The 19,640-nt window shown below is 40.0% G+C and overlaps 1 protein-coding gene across 2 annotated transcripts in view; it reads right to left on the bottom strand.

The window, feature by feature from the left end:
- TMEM132D (transmembrane protein 132D) overlaps positions 1 to 19,640 on the bottom strand; it is a 264,071-nt gene that overhangs the window by 184,356 nt on the left and 60,075 nt on the right. The window lies entirely within an intron of this gene.

The following is a 19,640-nucleotide window of genomic DNA, read 5'->3' as shown; positions in this document are numbered from 1 at the left end:
CTCTGGAAATTATTCTGAGCCACTAGAGTCATAATTACACTGTCATAATGAAGAGGAAAAAAACCCTTCTAACAACCAAATTCTTGTTGCAAATTGCATTATGAAAGTGGTAATTCCCTCTGAAGTAGGCATTATCATGTCTTACTGCCCACATCAGTTCATTACGGTGCCTCCGCTATCCCAGTGGAGCCTTCGCTTAGTAAATGAATGTTTTGGGATGATATTGCCAACTCGGGACTTATTACTTAATTGAATATGGAAACATTTAGGCCATTAGCATACATTTAAAAGTGTCTTATTTCACAGATGTTAATTTATCTTGGGGAATGCCTTTCTTTCTTTCCTCCTTCAATTATTTCCCTGCAGCCAACTTATTTATTCAGTTAGGTCCTAGTCCATCCATTTGCAAGCCTGTGGTGAACAGCTTGCTATTTTAAAACATTCCTGAACTGACATTTGGAGTCTATGTTCCAAAAAAACTGAACAGTCAAGCTCTTCCTATCTTCCCTCACAGCTGAAAAGTATCACCAGCTCTAGATGATTAAGAAAGTCTAAACCTGTTCAGCTACATAATGAGATTTTTCAGGTATACCAAATTGTTTTATCTGCCTAATTATTACAAGATTTCAAAGCCAGGCATAAAGCATTTCTCCACAGATATCTGACTTAGAGAATTTTATCTGAAAGCTAATATATTCCCTCTATCAAAAGGGTCAAGAAGCTAGAATAATACAATGAAGGAATTTCCCCTTATTCCCTCGTTATTAATGCATATTGGAAAACTTACAGTAAACTCATGAAACTTGCCAACACGTACAGGATCCTGCATGTCCTAAAGCAAGCTCCCAGTCATGACACATGTGTGAAGTCCTAGGGTTTGGTTTCTCTATCTTCTTTCAGCAAAAGGTTGAACATCTGTATGGTCACAAACAAGTAGCTAGGAAGCCCTGCTCTCCATTTGACACACTGTGCATGAGAACTGTTGAGGGTCTCCAAAAGCCTAATGGACTGCAGATCACCAGAGCGAGATGTGTTCGATACAATGATTTCCTGGACAAATTTCTAGATGCACAAGCTACCTCAAACTGTGTCATCTGTTTAGAGCTCACAGAGCACAAAACTCTGACTATTCCTTAGGCAGCAGGAAGTAAAATATTGAATGCTTCAGTAAAATAGAAAGTTGTTCATGCATCCAGTTCTGTATCAGGCCTATATCTGTATAATCTCTTAAAAAAAAAAAAAAAGAATGATGCCAATATTCAAAAGCATGAGGTAATTGAAATTCTTGCACCCTGACTCATCCCTGTGCCATTTCCAAATCACGCAGCCTGATTAGTGAGTGCGTATAGATATTTGCACAGGTCATCTCAGTTTGCTTCCATGAACTTATAAGCATGCAACAAAACCCGAACATTCGTGTTGGCATGTGCTATGATATGCTGTCCCAAACAAAATTATTCCTCTGAAACCACCTGGTTTCTATTAATTTCAGGCCATCACTATACTGTGTAGGGAGCAGCTTTGCCACCCAGTTTTGAATTCCACTGGTGACTCTGAGGCATGGCAAGTTACTGCTGGGTTCCCAAAACATTGTGCTATTGCAAATCTACAACTCCTGTGAACAGCACTTCTTTGAAATGAATCTACTTCTGAAAAATGCTAGAAATCGCACTCTTTACAGTCTTTCCAGACTGGCACTGGAAAAAGCCTTCCTCTGCAAGGGACCCACTGACTGTTTGGCCTGGAGGCTGAGCATCCTGTCTTTGTTCCTTCCTTCTCCCTCCCCTCCAGCTCACCTCGGCCCTCAGAATATGGCCCTCGTAGTGCTGAATCTGGCACTTGTCTGAATGCTTGAACACTTGGAAAAAAGGGCTGCTTTCTGCTTCTCCAGTGTCTGTGTTAGAGAGGGAAATGATGCCGGAGAAGAGACAGTATTATCACAAGAAGGTGTTTTAAGGGAGCCAGGATATATGAAAGAGGCAAATACAATAGCTGCTTTTGCTGAAACTCTGTTAAAAGTTTATATTGTTCCTTCCAGCAGCTTTGATGTTTATTCTCTTCATTGTAGCTCCTTTCTCTCTTAGCAATGCACATACCTATAGCTCACCTCCCTCCCCCTTCCATTTTAGCAGTGGAAGGCCTATTTAAGTGTCTCTCTGAACTACAGTGATAATGCTGAAAATTGACTTTCCCCTTCTGGGTTTGGATTTGTCCACGAACAATTCCTTCAGCTGGTGGCGACTGAAATTTTTCTTTCAGGTTTTACAGATTGCTCCAACCTACAGACTGGCAAAGCAATTACTGTCTCCACAAAATCTAGATCACAGGCACATTTTAGAAAGGGTATTTTAACGTAGAATTATAATTTTTTTTATTTTACATTGATAAATCAAAGTCAATTAGCATTTCTAGTTACAGAGGAAAAAAAAGCCTTCATACATGAACTCTAAAAGTTCAAGAACTAGAGGCAAGCAATCCTATCCCTTAAATAAAATAATAAACAAAGCGAGCAAGGAAAAATGCACCAGATGATTTAAAGACATTTTCAGTATCTGTTAGCTTGAGTAATGAATACTTAAAAAAGGTAATTCCTCAAAAAGAAGACAATCCTTAAACCCAAACACTTCAGAGATTTTAGGTATTAGATCCAAAGATTTGAAGAGAGAGATCTTTTTGTTGATAAGCCTTTACAAAGCATGTTGCACCAAAGTTCACAGGACACAGTCGAGAAAGGAATGGGAAGACCACAATTTAAAAAAGCAGGAAAATAAAGTTTCCCTACATTACTTGGGCACAGACGTCTTTTCTCCTTACATCAGATAAATGCACAATCACATAGACAAGTCACAGAGAACCACTGAAGTAGCTACATAATATTTTGTGAGCCAGATCCTCTGACTTCACCAAAACAGAACAGAGCAATTTGCACAGCCTGAGGATTTCTGCCCAGTACAGCTTGTATGGTACCAAATCCACTGCACTGTCCTCGTTAGAACACGGGAAGAATTGCCCCTTTGCTTTTGAAGAACATGAGAATGTAAAAGTTTTTATTCATCAAAGAGCATTTAACAAAAAAATAACTAATGCAAATAATACTCAGATTTGGACACAGGCACCAAATACATCAACTTCTAGCAAAATACTAAAAACAAACTCTATACTGACAATAACTCCGTGCTCAATGCTATTAAATATATACCCATGAATGTGTCACTAATCCTATGTTTCAGTAATGAAGCTTCTGAAGGTATCTACAGCAGAGTATGTGCTGTACTAAGTGTTCAACAGTATTATCAATTTGGGCAGCGATGCTAGATACCTTGTCTCAGGGTATGCAGTTTTTACTACCCTAAAGGCAATACTTCCTGTGTTGACAGCCAGTGTTTAGTTTCATCGTTTTAAATTAACTGTTACAGAATTAGATCAGATTATATCTACTATAATATGCTTCTGAGCAATTATTTTGTGCAATGGAATATCTACCATAGGGTATTACTATTGATATTCTTTGTGATGGAGTTAAATAAATCAGCCAGCATAGACATTGATTTCATAATAGCAGCTCCACTTTCCTCCATTCTCATCGGATTTCCATGCCATCAGAAGTGGGTGTTGATGTGGCAGCCAGAAAAAAAAAAAACCCACACTGCAGAGCAATAGGTTGGGAAAGGCCATTGAAATGTAAACAGGATAGGGAGGTGCAAAGCAAGTATACTGTAAGAGAGGCAGTTACTAAGATGAGTCAGACTGGGTTCACTGTAGGCTTCAGGATACGATGCTGTGAAGTGAAATATTCCTTAGGACTGTAAACACGATGGCAGGATGGGCTCCATGCAGGACTAGGAGAGAGAAACTCTTGCCAGTGCATGAACTCACTTAAGGAGAAAGGAGTGCTCAGGTTGGCACCGCTCTCCTGCACAGAACCATGTTCTGGCTACGCTAGTGATAAGAATGGGATAAGGGCCTCAGAGGATACAGTGGAACCACCCGACAACAAAAAGGCAAGACGCTTAGAGGGGTTTTTCCCTGCGAAAAGTTAGCTTTTTTATTAAGTAAGGCTTTGCTGAATGTGGAAAAGTAGAAACAAAAGCTGTTGACAAGTCCAGGGTTTAGCAGCTTTCAGCTAAAGATGTCAGATTTTTGATTGCCAAAACACTGATGGGGAAGGGGGGGGGGGGGGGGGGGCAGGGATCTACATTTTCTGCTAATTTTTTTTTCTAATTTTTTTTTTTTTTAACCCCAAAATCAAATTTTTGTTCTGCTGTTGAATTTTTCATCAGGAAAATAATATCTGATGAGGTTTTCCTAGAAGGCCTAGGAACCAATCATATTCTTGGAACAAAGGAAAATAAAACAACTCGATGGACGGGAAAGGCAATTGCCTCAGACGTAACATTTGACAAAGCTGGAAAGCACAAAGGAACAATAGATAGCAACAATAAAACTGTAAAAATAAGCTCAGGGAGAAAATATACAGATCATTGGTTTGAAAGTAGTTAATGTTGAGAACAGATGAAGGTATCGTTCCCAGCAGTGGCAGGAATAGTAGAATAGGAAGACACCTTAGTGACACTGCTTGCCTTATGGCTGGCAACACAGCAACAAGGAAAGGAGAGAGAAAACGGGTCTGAAAAGTGACTGATGCTGTGGAAACAGGAGGAGAAGGAAGAGGAGGCAGTCCCCCAGGGAGCAGAGCAGGCAGACCTAAATGAAACATCTCTGCTTGAGGTCTGCCGGCACAAAGATTGACCCCAGCTCCCTCAGATCCCGGGGTATTTCAAAATCTAAACACCAGCAGAGGAAACAGGGCTTTGGGACCACGCTGCTGTACCAGGTTAAAAAAGCCCATATCCACCTGGTTGAAGAAGTGCTTGTTGGCAGAGGATCTCTGGGCAGCACGCAGGACGCTTGGAGAGGTGAGCTTCCAACACGGCTAACGGGGAAGAGCTACAGAGGATATGTTAAACAGATATTCCTAGTTTCAAATCGTATTCGGTTTTGTTTGATTTTTGCCACTGTTCCTTGTAGAGTGAAGCTGCGGATTCACTCGTCTACTGTATTTTAACAGTGAGCAAGAAAAGATGGGTGGATTTTATGATTTTTATAGACATGAAAGATCTTTTGTTTGGAAAGTTGATATCCATGATTAAGTGGAATTTGATAAGTAACAAGACAATTTATTAAAATATACCATGGCTTTACATAGGTGTTACAAGGATGTGTCAGATCTGTTTCTCTTTAAAGAAAGTAATACATTTAAAAATCTAAAAGGGCTCAGATTTGCCATTAGAAATGGGAAACAAATGTTACATTTCTTTGTGATCAAAACCGCACTTTGAGATTGCCTGAAGCATTTAATAGGTATGTGTTCGTTCTGGATAACTGTTACCCTTAAAAAATGTGAATGCAACATTGTGAAAAGTCAAAATATTTCAATAATTTCAAACCAAAGAAGTTACTTCCCCCCAGTGAAGTGTCTTTTATTCCTCCCACTTCACCTTTATTTTAAAAAGTATTTTGAAAATAGAAAGAATCCTTACCGGGATGGAATTTCATGTTTTACTAGAATATTAGAGGAAGAGAAAGGAAGTTCATTGACTGAAAGCTTTACAAGACTATTCTACATACTCGGCCACCAAGATTAAGATAAAGAGAGAGTCATAGCCAGACAGTTTTATGTAAAGATACACATAATTGGGCACCAACAAGAATATAGGAAGAACATACCAGACCCAACAACCAGCTCCTAAACTTGTCAGTAATTAGTAGGACAGTACAAGAAACAGGAATGGACATGTTCATCGCCACAACCGGACCTGGCAGCGGGGTTCCTGACAGACAGTTGGAAGGCTGATAAAATACTTCTATAACTTTTTGCCCCTGTGTGACTTTGCGTAGTAGCTGGGACACATCAGAGCTAGAAAGAAAGTTTGCATTGGGTTTTGCACAAGCCTTGCTTTAGAAACAGACATCCAAAGCAGACATGAACTCAGCACTGGACAGCCTCTGAACTTTCTCAAGGGCACGTTTCCCTGTCCCACAACAGCAGCACGAAACTGTTTTACTCTCAAGGAAACGGGAGGCAGATGGGCAGTGACACACTGTGAGGGCTGTCCCTGGCCCCCAGCTCAGAAGAGAGATTGGTGTGAGATGTATAATCCCCTGGTCCCGATAAAACAATGAGAAATCCTTGCACAGATCAAACAGCATTAGGGAGAACATGTGCACAGCAAACCACTCTGTGTGTTATCTCAAAACACAATGTTTGATGCTTCTTTATCTGTGTTAACACACCTTAAAGTCACGCTGTTCCCAGTACGATGCCCTCACACAAACCCTTCTTCCTGTTGGCTTCACTTTATCAGTCAGTTGGGGATTTAAGTACATCACAGTGACATCTCCCACTATTAGGTGAAAGTGTGATGGATGACAGGAGCAGTACCTGCAAACAAGACGGCTCACACCTTGTCAGTGCCAATCACACTTACCATCTGTCTTCCATTTATCTAGCACAGACCTGACAGACTTCTTTCATATTGTTTCATTTCTTACCACAAAGGACCCTCTAATGTTTTCTCCATTGAGAACTGAGAAGTTCTACAGGAAGAAAATAAAACTCAAAGACATCGATTCCAGAAATTTAACTTGTAATACCCCAAATTTCCCCACTCCTAAAAAAACAACCAAAAAATATCCCAAAACAAGTAAACCCGTATTTTCCAGCTATAACCAACTTAAGCTGATTTCCGCTAATGTTCTTCATCTTCCTAAGTTAATGAGTTATACTGAAAAAATAGTTTTCCCTAACTAAACCTCCCAATGTCTCCATAACATACATAAGGAACGTACATAAAGGAACAATAATTCTGAAGTACTGGATCAGGAATCCAGTAGTGCAATCCCAAATAGTGCAGCTATGGAACACAAAATATGCTCTTGATATGCATGTCAGTCTACTTTACATTTTTTCTATTATGGTGGAGGTTTTATAGTTGCATGATGTGGACATCCCTTTCTCTCAGGTGGTTAGAACATGCCCACTGAAAAATACAGAATCCCTAGGAAACACGGAAGCCAGATTCACCGTGTCCTTTCCTTCAGACTTACCTATGTCAAGATGGTTGACTGAAACCATGTTGGGCATTTTATCCCATGTTGGGATAAAAGCAGAACTTTGGTGTTAAGAAGATAACGTGTTATTGCATCCAAACTAAAGGCTGACTCCTGGGATGGACCAAGTGACTCGAGTCCTGCTGCTTCCTCTGTCAGGAAAACACCCAGTAGTTGGTACGCTTAGATGGATTAAATGGGGTTCACTGGAGGCTGAAGTTTACACTGAACTCCAAGGACCTACCCGTGAAAGAGTGCTACTCATTCCACATTCAGAGTAATAAACTGGCAAAAGCAGCACCTAGAGTGATTTATACTGACCTGGCTTTACTGTCCCTAAAGGAGATCCACCTACTCCCATCCACTGACGTTTGAGCTATCAAGCTGAAACCTCTTCCTGTTGCAAAAGACTCTTCTTCAAGGCCTACAAGGCAAGCTGCCTACACAAGAGGCATTTGTGCATTAAAAAACACACAGATTCCTTTAGAACAGGACTAAGAAATGGACAGAAGAACAATCCAAACATACAGAGATCTCGTGGTTGGCACACTCAATGGAATGGCGCAGAAAAGCCTCCGCTGCCACCATTAGCCATAGCTTAGGATAAAGGATGCGGAATGCAGACTAAGCGTTGAATCCCATTTTATACTCTTCCCACTTGAAACTAAGGGTCAGCAGGGTAAACTCTAACTGTAGTCTACATGTGAAATTTAAGTTTCATTGCCTGTTTTTTCTGAATGAGGAAAAAAAAAAATCCTAGGAAAATAAAGCCTCAGTGCCAAAGAGCTCCCATTACCAGAATGTTTCTTTGTTGTCAAGCGATTAGGAGAGGAACAGTAGGCAAACAGACCCCTTGCAGCAGGGCAAGCAAAAGAAAGCTACCCAGTCTATAACTGCATGGATAGAACAGCGACCATGCAGCCCACTCTGACTCCTGGGAGAACATCTGTACGCAGCAGCACAGAGACTATCTAGTGCAAGCGGCACAGTTATCCTGGTATTTGTTAGCAGAACATCAATGTACTGATCACACAGCTTCACGTTTATTGATGGTCCAACCAACTGTGCTTACTCCTCGCAAAGGCTGGGGGTCAGTCTTTGTTCTGCATGTATTGACAATAGGGTAGCAGGCCTTGGAGTATGACTGTAGCTCTTAGGTACTACTGCAATGCAATAAACCATAATAACAGTCAGCTGTAAAGACCGCTCATATGAGTAATGGTTTGCTTGATCTGTGTCTCAGTTTTTTTGACTTTGATTCTCAAGGCAGAGGATCTTAACTGGAATAATTTTAACAGAAAGAACTATTTTCTTCTTAATATAATCTCCCAGTGCAAAAGGGGGTAATAGAGTGCCCTAGAAGTCAATAGTTCTTAAGTACTTGTCTCCATACTGCTACTGACAATTTTGGGGCCATTAGCAAGTCACTTAGAAATGCAGGAAAGCTATTTCCCCATCTTCTAGATGGGGAAAATTATATTTGCTTGACTACCTCATAAACAGGCTATGAAAGTTAATTCATACTTGCACAGTATGCTGAACACAGCAGAAAAAAAGAAAAAAATTCAGTCTGAGGGAAGCCTTTCATCAGCCAGTAGCATAGGTGTGATTTCACCTTAGCACTACTTTAGGAAGGCCATCACTGTACAAGCTTATATTAGGAAATAACATTTATTATGATGAAACACTAAAGACACAAGACTGTCATCTTCTTAGGCGCCAGTACATAACTCCCACTTACTTCAACATGTCACTTACCTAGTTTATGCCACTGAATACAATCTGACTGAAGCGTCAGCCCAGGACACCATCAAGACTGGTTCACCTTGTTAAAGGCCACCTTTACAAAAAGGGCAAACCAAGCTACAAGGCCTGGAAAACTTGAGGATACTGCAAGATTGCCGTTTAAAATCTCAAGGTACTGTTAAATAGTGTCAGGCATTGTTGCCTTTCCTAAACAGTCACTTTGCCTCTAGTCTATGTTAAAAAAAAAAAAAAAAAAGACGACGACTCAGACTGCTGTACCTTTTATCCTCTTTTCCCTCTGAAGGATTAGGCGGGTTCTAAGTTTTCACATTTCCTTAGCACCAGAAGCTGTCTTTTGGTCATTCCTTACATTTCACCACAGAAATTTTACCAAAATTTGGCTAGGGAGAGAGGCAAGAAGAAGGAAGAAAGATCAGATCTCCTGAAGTTACCTTAAATGCACTTTTTTATGCCTTCTAAAAATCAGAGTCATATTCAGCCACTGACATAAGACACATGAATTCTAGAAGTTGCTATAATCAGGTATTGACTTCCTGATCTGCTAAGGTCATATTACCAAAAGAAACTTCCTTTTGCCTATGGTACCATCTCTTGGTGAAGAGATTATAGTAAAGGCTCCAAAAACGTGACGAGGCAGGGGAAACAACGCAACCTGGGGAGCTAATGCTTGCTAAGGGGCTGCATATTTCCAGTTTAGTAGCCTTTTATGTTACCGCTGGACAAGATCATGACCTGGTGACCATCAGTCATGTAACCAATCAGTGATCTGGGGTGTTTTTTAAAACTGAAGAAATAACCATCAACGGAAAATTTTGCATTCCCTACCCTGTTCTTCGCAAGGACAAAGAACCCAGGAAAAATATTAAATTCATTTTTACATCAAGATTGAGCAGTGGAACAGCTGAAATTTAGAGGCTGTAATTCAAAAGAATCAGAGGGGTTTGTTTCATTTTTTAATTCTTCTTCTCTCCTTAGTTTTAAATTGGCCAAAGTAGGCCACAAAATCAGTTAAAAGAGGGAGAAAAGAAAAAAAAGTCAGTTATGTATGTTGTGAAGAAGAGAAGATTTTAGGAGTTGTTTAAACCAGAACATGGAAGAGGATGTCTAAGTGACAGAACAAACCAAAGGTAGAGAAGAAGGAAGTGAAAAATTCACATGAGGATTCTTTTCAATCTGGCAGAAAAGGTGCAAATTCAGGGTTGGGATACCATGAAATAGCCACATAATCTAAGGCCTAGAGAAAAGCCCATCTCATTACAGAGTTTTATGTGGCTGGTAACCTTCCTGATCACCACTTACTGCCTGATTGTTTCTACTACTAAAATATGATTTAGTTCAGCACTAAGAATAAAATTTGATTTAGCTCAGCACTAGAAGAGCACACAAGCTATTTGATAAAATGCCAGTCTTGTTCAAATTTTCTTGCTGTATAAATTGCGTGCTAATGATCTTGACTTTGCTACCCTCATGTATTTATGCAGCCTTTTTCATGTTTGCTGGATTATTATTGATCGATCGTTAGATAAAACGACAAATAAGAGAAGTTCATGTAACCTAAACTCTAGGGGCCTTTTAGGAAAAATTTTCTCAATAATCAATAAGCATCGCTTATGCACTACCACAATTTCACGCTAGTCACTGTATTCCCACAATTATCATCAGAAAGAAGACATTAAAAATACCATAGACAGACCACAAACCCTCTCAACAGTTTATAAAAATGGTACCTACATATCTCTGACCCCCAAGTTTGGTTTACAAATGCAGAAATCTCAGATACAGTTTATACAAAATCTCACCTTTCTCGCAACATCAGTTTTACAAGTTTCCAGTAAAACCTTCAGTCATTTCCTAAGAATAACGGTATTTTATACTTTTTACTTCTTTCCTCCGGAAATCCGGTGACAGAGTTTGACAGTGAAACCCAAACCTATATACAGGTTAGGATAGCGTAGACCAACTTAACAGTACAAAATCAGGACACCTGTTGTTGCTAGTGAAGCTAAACTGGATTTCCTCCAAATGAAAAGCTTTTCCAATAGCTACTCACTCAGCAGCCACAGCTAAAGAAAACATTTAAGGCCACAATGCTATGAACATGAAAGAATATGAGAAACAAAGGCAGGATTCTTTAACTGGAAAACCAATCCTAAGCTCTTCCACTTAAGAGCTTATTCTCCTTCACAATTTTTAATGTTGATTGAGAAAATATATAAACCAAAAGCAAGATCCTATAAAATGTTAAATAATTCAGGACTGTTCCAATTCATTGCTCATAGGATATATTTCTCTCTCAATTACAAATCGAATTAAAACCCGTAAGCAAATCAATCATTATTGCAGAAGTGACCCAGCAGATGACCTGTGGGGTTTGGTGGATTATAACTGTCCTTTGTATTTACTGAATATCTCCTAGCCAAAGATCTCAGATTAGTTCATTCATCTCAGAGAAGTAGCACATTTTACCAAGATAGATATTACCAATTTTTTCTTAGCAGATGAGGAAAGCAAAGACTAGGACTTCGTTTTTCAAAACCTGTGGCTGCATGTATTTTTATCCCAAATTTCCTTTGGCTGCAGCTGTGATGCCCAAAGGTTCTCCTTTCTTTCAATCCACCATGCACCAGCAGGCTCACCACTAGCCCTATCACCTTGTAGGCCAGTTTGTGACTCCTCTGAAAGTTAATTTCAGAGCTTAGCATCCCCATAAAACACCCAGCGATCCCGCATTGGATGCAAAGGAAACCAGAATTTTGGTTTGATGAATTCCAGTGCCTAACTTCAAAGGATTTAAGTTTGAAGGTTGCATGTACAGATCTACACAGATAAAGTCAGTAGGAAATATCAGAGAGGGAGGGTCTACTTCTTCAAGGCCCACATTTTAGTAGATGCCACCTGGAAGACAGTACATACAGCACTGAGGAGCATGCACGACCCAATAGGCTATTAGGTCGCTTTTATATCCTGTGTGCCTGGGCAAACGGATAGGGTCCTGGTGGACTGCTCACTTGAATTCAGATAACTAAATTCTATTTAAGTGTGATTTTGGAACATCAAGTTCTTTTTTAGATTGGTCTTAGACTCCCATGTCACAATAAAAAGTCTATGACAGAGCTAGAAATAGCAAAGCTCGTCTCCCAGCTTCCAATCACTTCTGTCAATCACAAGGTTTTCTTTCTTCTCTTGGAGGTTATTTTTCCACTCCAGCAGCATCTCTTGAATGCATTAGGTCACATATATAAAGGAAAAAGCAGAGCTAAGCAGACAGCACAATTAACTGATTTTCTCTATTTAGATCTTCATACAAAACCATTCCAATTTCTGGCAATAAAATGTCGGTGAAAAGGTCCTCTCTTCAAAACACATAATTCCCACACCCCTTTGCACTCCTACACATCCTCTACTGCACAATACACATTCTCACTTCTTACCATCATTTCCCATGCTTGCAGTGAGGTCATCACACACTATAATATGAACTTAGCTGATCTCAGCAGGGAGGAAAGCACATTCCCAGGAAAGAGAAAAGAGTGAAAGCCCCAGGTAGGTAGGAGAGCAAAAAAGAATCATTTGCAAAGTGTGTATTTTGCATACAAATCTACTTGCCATATGAGAGCAAAACAGTAAAAGCGCTTTCGCTCTACAGGCACTTATATCAGCCCACTGGAAGCTCACTTCAAGCCTGATCCTGGAGCACCTTGGGCTGCAGCAGTGGTAGGTGAACTCTCTCCCCTCAGATATCATCCAACAGAGCATGCAATCACCAAGAAGCCACATCCCTGTGTTGAGCCAAAGTATGAGCAACTCTGGAGAGGTCCCATGAACATACGGGGCTTACGAAGCCTGAAAAGCTCTGCTTTATTACATGGCAATATCCAAACTCCTGTTACCAACAACCAGTTCCTACCGACCCTTTCTGGGGAGCTCAGCCCTTAAATGCAAGTTTCCACCACAAAACTCTATCACTGGAGGACACAAGTGTAGGAATACAGTAAGGCAGTGCGTGCTGCAGGCTATACTGGAGGGAGAGGTGAAGCTATTGGATGCTCTGTGAAAAGTCTAATTACTCCCATGCTTCTGCTGCAGATAATTCTGGCAAAGTGGATGAACTGGGGAAAAAAAACCCTAAAAACCCCAAAACAAATGACAGTGGAGTTCAGCTCCACCAGATAATCAAAGGATACAGCTCTCCCCTCATATGCTAAGCAGTAGAGAAAAGGACATGCAACAATAGCAACACAAATTACATTGCAGCTTAAAATAAAAACAGAATGCACTTCTCATAAATGGGAGCAGCATTAGATCCTGCATCCCTCCCCGCGCACCAGGGCGCTTCACGCTGCCCTGTCTGACACTGGCACACTATGCCATACCGTCAGTTTCCAGCAAAGTCCACATCACAATGTAAAAAGAGATGGATGCAACAAAAAGGCACATTTCTCAATGTCCTGGTAAACTCTGGTATCCCGGATTCCATTTCAGAATGAAGAAATGAAAAGACTGTTTTCCCTGAAAAATGTAGAAAAAGAAAATCAGATTTGGGAAACTAGAGGATCTATAACCATCAGTTGCTGTCAGAGCTTCATTTACTTCTTTAAGGGCAATAACTGTACATAATTTAGCACACAGGATTCACTAAGTATAACTATAAATTGAATAGCTGTAAAAAAAAAAAAAGCTACAACTTTTTTCACTCACGAATATATCTATGCCTGACATTAAGGACCTTAAGGCAATTCCATCTCTATCATTTCTTTGTTGATTCATCTCCAGAAACAGGAAAACAAATTTAAAAAGGTTGCAAGCAGAAAGTATCAATACTGTTGACTTTAAAATAAAAAGGAAGGTTATATTTATTAGGATCAGCAAAAACATGCTAATAACAGAGAACTGTAACTACACTGTAGATTCAGAAAACTCATGTTCCTAAGTTTGGAAAACTATGGCATCCCTACATATATTAATTGTAATGTATGTAACACAGCACAGTGTTAATAACCAGCAATAATTTGGGCTTGCAGCAAACAGGAACTGCAATTGCATAACACTAGAAGCTTCGAAGCATTAATTACTGAAAGCATTTTGAAGGACTGACATGAAATAATACATTAGATGTTTTCCATTCTCAGCAAAAAACTTCAGATAAAGATTTCCTTTCCATTTTACTTTCCGGTATACATATCTTGAATTTTGGAGAAAAACAGTAAAACAAAATAGACTAGAATATTTTCCACAAACTTCAGGGATCTTTCAACACCTTTTGATGGGAAGGATAGAAAGTCTTCAGCCTTCTCTGGTCATCGGCATGCAAAAAGATGACAAAACAGTCTCTGGGACTGCATAGACTGTATGTCCAGGGCTGGTCAGTGTTAAGGGACTTTGAGGTCTGCCTTTGATCACAGGGGCACGGCTGTGGGCTCTGCAGCAGCTTTCTTTGGGCTAGGATGTACAACACTCTGTGCCTCTGCACACAACCCTCCCATGCGGCCAGTTACAAAGAATACAATGAATAATTCATTTGCATTCAAAAGGCAGAAGATAATAGGATAAAGGCACACACTTCTTGTCCTGGTTTCAGCCAGGATAGAGTTGATTTTCTTCCTAGCAGCTGGTACAGTGCTGTGCTTTCGATTTAGCATGAGAATAATGTTGATTGATAACACACCGATGTTTTAGTTGTTGCTGAGCAGTGCTTACACTAGTCAAGGACTTTTCAGCTTCCTGTGGTCTACCGACTGAGCAGGCTGGAGGTGCACAAGAAGCTGGGAGGGGGCACAGCCAGGACAGCTGACCCCAACTGGCCAGAGGGACATTCCATACCATGGGACGTCATGCTCAGTACAGGAACTGGGGGCAGTTGGCCAGGGGGGCGTGACCACTGCTCGGGGACTGGCTGGGCATCAGTCAGCAGGTGGTGAGCAATTGCATTGGGCATTACTTACTTTGTATATTCTTTTATCATCATCATTATTATTTTCCCTTCCTTTTCTGTCCTATTAAACTGTCTTTATCTCAACCCATGAATTTTACTTTCGCGCCTCCCCCCCCCCAGTTCTCTGCCCCATCCCACTGAGGGCGGGGGGAGTGAGCGAACTGCTGTGTGGTGTTTAGCTGCCTGCCGGGATAAACCACAACACTTATTTTATAAAGGCATTTAATACTGCTTCACTGGGAAGATATAATTGCTTGTTGCTTGTATACGGCATGTCATCTTCAAATAACTGTTGATATTAGCAGTGATAAAATGGCTTCAAAGAGGTTAAATGACTTGGCCAAGACTAAAGAGGAAGCAAGTTTGTGAATTAAGCTGAGAAATCAGCCAGTTTCTTAAGGCTCAGTGCTCCAGTCCAAGCTTACAACCTGGTGCTTACAGCAGTAGTCCATATTTATCCATCATTTACATTTTATCTCCTTCCTTCCTTTCCTCTAACTCTCACACCCATACAGAGTCAAGACAAATATTTTTAATTTCTCTAGTTCATTAAAAAACAAAACCTAGACCTTGGCCCTTATGGTCCAACTCTTTCACAAAATTAAAAACAGTCCATCAGTTTCATGTTCACTACTCTAAATCTTCCACTGCACAGAACAGCAGTATGAGAAAAAAAACCAAAGGTATCTCTCTATATATATTTTAGAATTTAGCAGTTTCTAGAAGGTTCCTCCTTGGAGAAAATTTCCTATTAGAAAGGGGATAGAGTTTACTCTAAACATAATTGTTTTGAAACAAAAAATATTCAGTAGTGATGAGCAACTTTTGACTTTTCGTTATTTTGCATGGCTGTTTCTTCCATTCTGACCTGTATATCCTATATTTTCCATCTGTTCAAGCCATGATTTCCAGTCCACTGGAGCAAAAGCAATGGTAAAAGCATTTTGCCAGCAGCCCTTGGCCTCACTTTATGAATACAGTTCCAAGTCTTGCTGCCACTCAAGGTAGAACTTCTAAAAATAAGGGACTGTTTAAAAATAAAAATTAATACCATTTTCTCGTAAAAGAGTTATATGGGGGGGGAGGCCCTTTCCTTTATCAGAGAGGAGATCAGAGTGAGAAGAGACCAGATAAATGCAGCACATGCTGGCTTTATTGATATTTACAATATAGGAGCGGAAACTATAACGACCAATAACCCGTTGTATGTAACAGCCACCAGCACACCACTTTTTGTCCCAAGGAGCAGCACTGCCGTTGCGATCAGAGGACACAGCATGGAAGCAGTCACTACTCCCAGCACTGCCCGGTTAGAGAAAGGGAAAGGAGGAGGCAGATTAACTGACTGGTTTAAAGTCACACTGGAAGCTTACGGATTATTGGGTATCGAATCTGTGTCTGCAAGAAAAGATCCGGTGTCTTCATTCTATGACAACGGCTGGCAGTGCTAGCCGTATTAGCCTCTTGTTAGTTTTAACCAGATGCAACAGATACCCATAGAATTAATTTATGGTCTTTGCAAACTAAGGATCTAGCAAGGTTTTCCCTACACCCTTGGGACTCCCTTCCAAACCTTGGAACCCCAAAGTTGGAAACAGCCAGGAGTTTGTTAGAGCTAAGTCCCACTTCTGAGGCGGCCTGTCAAAAATCAGTCTGGTGAAACAAGGCATCTTGAAACACATTACCTCCTCTATAGCCCTTAGAAGTAATCTGACCACATAGTGGGGTTTAATGTGCAACCCTGTGTTTTCCCCATAACAGACGTAGGTTTTTTTCATTTAGAAATACAAACACTGGCCATCAGTTGGTGAAAATCCATACATTGTACAGGGAAAAGGGATAATTTGGAAAATACAGAGGGACCTTCTGTGTAACAGCTGGGGCCAGAGACTGCTCTTCCTCTCCCCAAACTGCAGGGTTTTTTTCCCCTTAGACTCACCATTTCTGTCTGAGTGGACAAGGTCTGTTACCCTTTCCTATGTATTATGATCAATCATTTTATTGATTGTTTACACGAACAGGTCATTTCTGCACCTTTTTGCTCCATCTCAACTGACGGAATCGAGGACCTTTTACATGTCTGTTCATGGCCTTATATTTACATGTTTTAACAGGATGAAGTTTCTTTCTATCTACCCTGACCAATGTCTGTACCTCTACAAACCAAGAGAATTTAAAGTTCTAGAGACTTAAAACTCGATCAGGTCACAGAAGAGGTCTCTGATGGCTTTTACACAATGCCAGCTGGAGAGTCTGTTCTGACATCAGAACAGGCAGCATATCACAAACGCAGTCTTTTGTTTAGTTGACCACATCAAAAGAGAACCTATATAGTATAATTATAGAATGGTTTGGGTTGGAATGGAGCTTTAAAGATCATTTAGTTATGGATAATGGATATACGAGACTGACTTGTAAGGTTTCCAATCCTGAAATAGGGCCTTATTTCAAAGGCTACTTCAATATCTAATCACTTAGAGTTACGTTTACTCCTAAAGAGAGGGCCATGAAAGAGGTGTTAGTGTCTTGTCTGACACTGGGATTATAGGAGATCCCAACATAAAAAAAAGAATTTAAGCCAAAGCATTTAATCAAGCTCAATTTTTGCTCTTACCTGATAGTTGCTTTTTCCCTTACAGCAGAAGATATATATAAATTAGCAACCACCAAAAACTGAATTAGCTATGTACATGTCACAGAGGAATGAATGCAGAACATAGAAATTACAATTCTGACCAAGAAAACAACCAAACAGCAGCTTAGACACGCTGTAGCTAGATCAAAGACAGACAGGCAATGGTGCTTCAGAAGCACAAGTAGAACAGATATTATAACTGCTCTGATATTGCAGCAGATTATACTCTGAAAGCCAGTTACTGTTAGAAAAGCAGGTCAAGAGAAATCAAAACTCACGAAAGTGACATGAGTAACAGCAAGCTGTTACAGAAATTCATGTTTTTAAAAGGTAACAGCAAACATGTTTTTGAAGAAGAAAATGCCACATTTTTCACTTTGAACCAATATTTGCTATCTATTTTTAGCTTTTCTTTTGTTTTATGATGCCTTAGATCTCAAAATAAAAAGCCAAAATTCAAACACATCATTTCCTTTTTTTTCCAGAAAAATAATTTTAGAAGCATTCATTTAGAAGTTCAGGTGTTCAGTTTTCATCCCAATTTAAACAAAGCAAGATTTCTGAAAATTTTATAAACCTACATATAATATAATTACCATGTTTATAACTAGCTCTACTTTTAATTGATCACAGGTCATGGAGATATAGAAATCTGACTTCAAAGCATCTAAGACCCTGCATTTACAGAGTAAAAACAATGAAAGATTTTTACCTTAATTCTGCCTTAGATAGAAAAGGTTTTTAATGTTTATATTCAAACCAATTTTCATATGTAGTAGAAATTTCCATGCATGTCTGAAGTAATATCCCTTTAAAGTCGTTAGTATAGAGAAAGATAGAAAGGCAACCCTGAACACTTACTTATGAGGAACTCAGATTGTCTGTCTTGAAATTAGTCACTCAGGAAACAACTTAAATCTTAGGCAGATTGACTCGGAAAATGAAAACCTGATATGCTAAGGAGAGTAGATATCCTACTGGTGTTTGTCCTCTAGCAGATGAAGAGGAAGTAACTGTCCTCGAGTCAGCAATTAAGTGCTGTGGTTATTCAGTTTATATATCACACACTTGCAAAAGAAAAATGACCTGATTTTACGGCAAACAACTTCCCCCAGAAATCCCACACAAATCTCCCGGGGGAGGAGGGGAATAATGAGAATGGCCAGTTTGAGCCCTTAGTACTCAGGTCAGTGGAGTCAAATCTGACTCCGTACTCCAGGATGAAGTATACATCCAAGTTCAACAATGTTGCATTTACAGCTTTGTGCCATTTTAATAATTGAGCCCTGAAACATCCCTAGGTGACTTTAGCCAGAGATTTTTGGAGTTTGAGATGTATAACCACCAGAGAAAGGAGAGTGTATTTTGCTCAAGTCAGAGCAGGATACGATTTCTTAAGTGAAGGCAGCAAGCATCTCTAGTGCTCAGCACAGCTGCTGACTATGATGCATCTGTGACATCTGTAAGAGCGGGGAGCTCACTGCTCCCTCTTATGATGCACCTCCTCTTTTGGAGGTATGTTTTGTGAGCCATGGCACCAATGGTCATTTCTAGGACAAACACCCAAGACAAGTCAGTCTTAATCTCAGAAGCCAGAGTACGACATTTACCTCCAGTTCTAAAAGAGCTGACATGAGTCATTGGTAAGGGATAAAAGAATGAAATCAGCTCTACACACACCAATCTTCCATGTGTCAGCCACACAACCCTAGTTTATAGTACTGGAACACAGAGGGGTAAACTTAAAGAAAAGACAACTGGACAGTCTCACTTGCATGCGATGCACATCTGCTCTCAGTTTGCCACAGTGCAGCCTCATAGTTTTTGCTGTTCTTTCGTGTATTATGTTGGTGGTTATAGCGAGCTTCCCACTGTAATACTCCAATACTTGGAAAGCAACAAAGTAAACCAATGCAGCATTTGACGTTACATTCAAAAAACAACCATCCCCACCCTCAGGTATTCTTCATTTTCAGAAATGGTTTTGGCATATCAATAATACTTAGGAACTGCAAACATCCTATAAAACAGAACCAGGCTTACAACAAGGTGGGGAGAGATGTTTAAGCATATAAATCCTACGTAGATGCCTAATTCTTGCTCACTTCCTATAAATACCTTTGCGGATTTGAGCTTTCCTAATCTTAACATGAGTTCAATGAAAGATTAGGAGCACTGCAAACTCCAGCTCAGGAG

Source organism: Aptenodytes patagonicus, chromosome 15 (genome assembly GCF_965638725.1).
Source record: "Aptenodytes patagonicus chromosome 15, bAptPat1.pri.cur, whole genome shotgun sequence".
Classification (NCBI taxonomy): Eukaryota; Metazoa; Chordata; class Aves; order Sphenisciformes; family Spheniscidae; genus Aptenodytes; species Aptenodytes patagonicus.
The sequence above is the reverse complement of the archived record's forward strand: the minus strand, read 5'-3'. Positions and strand labels throughout refer to the sequence as shown.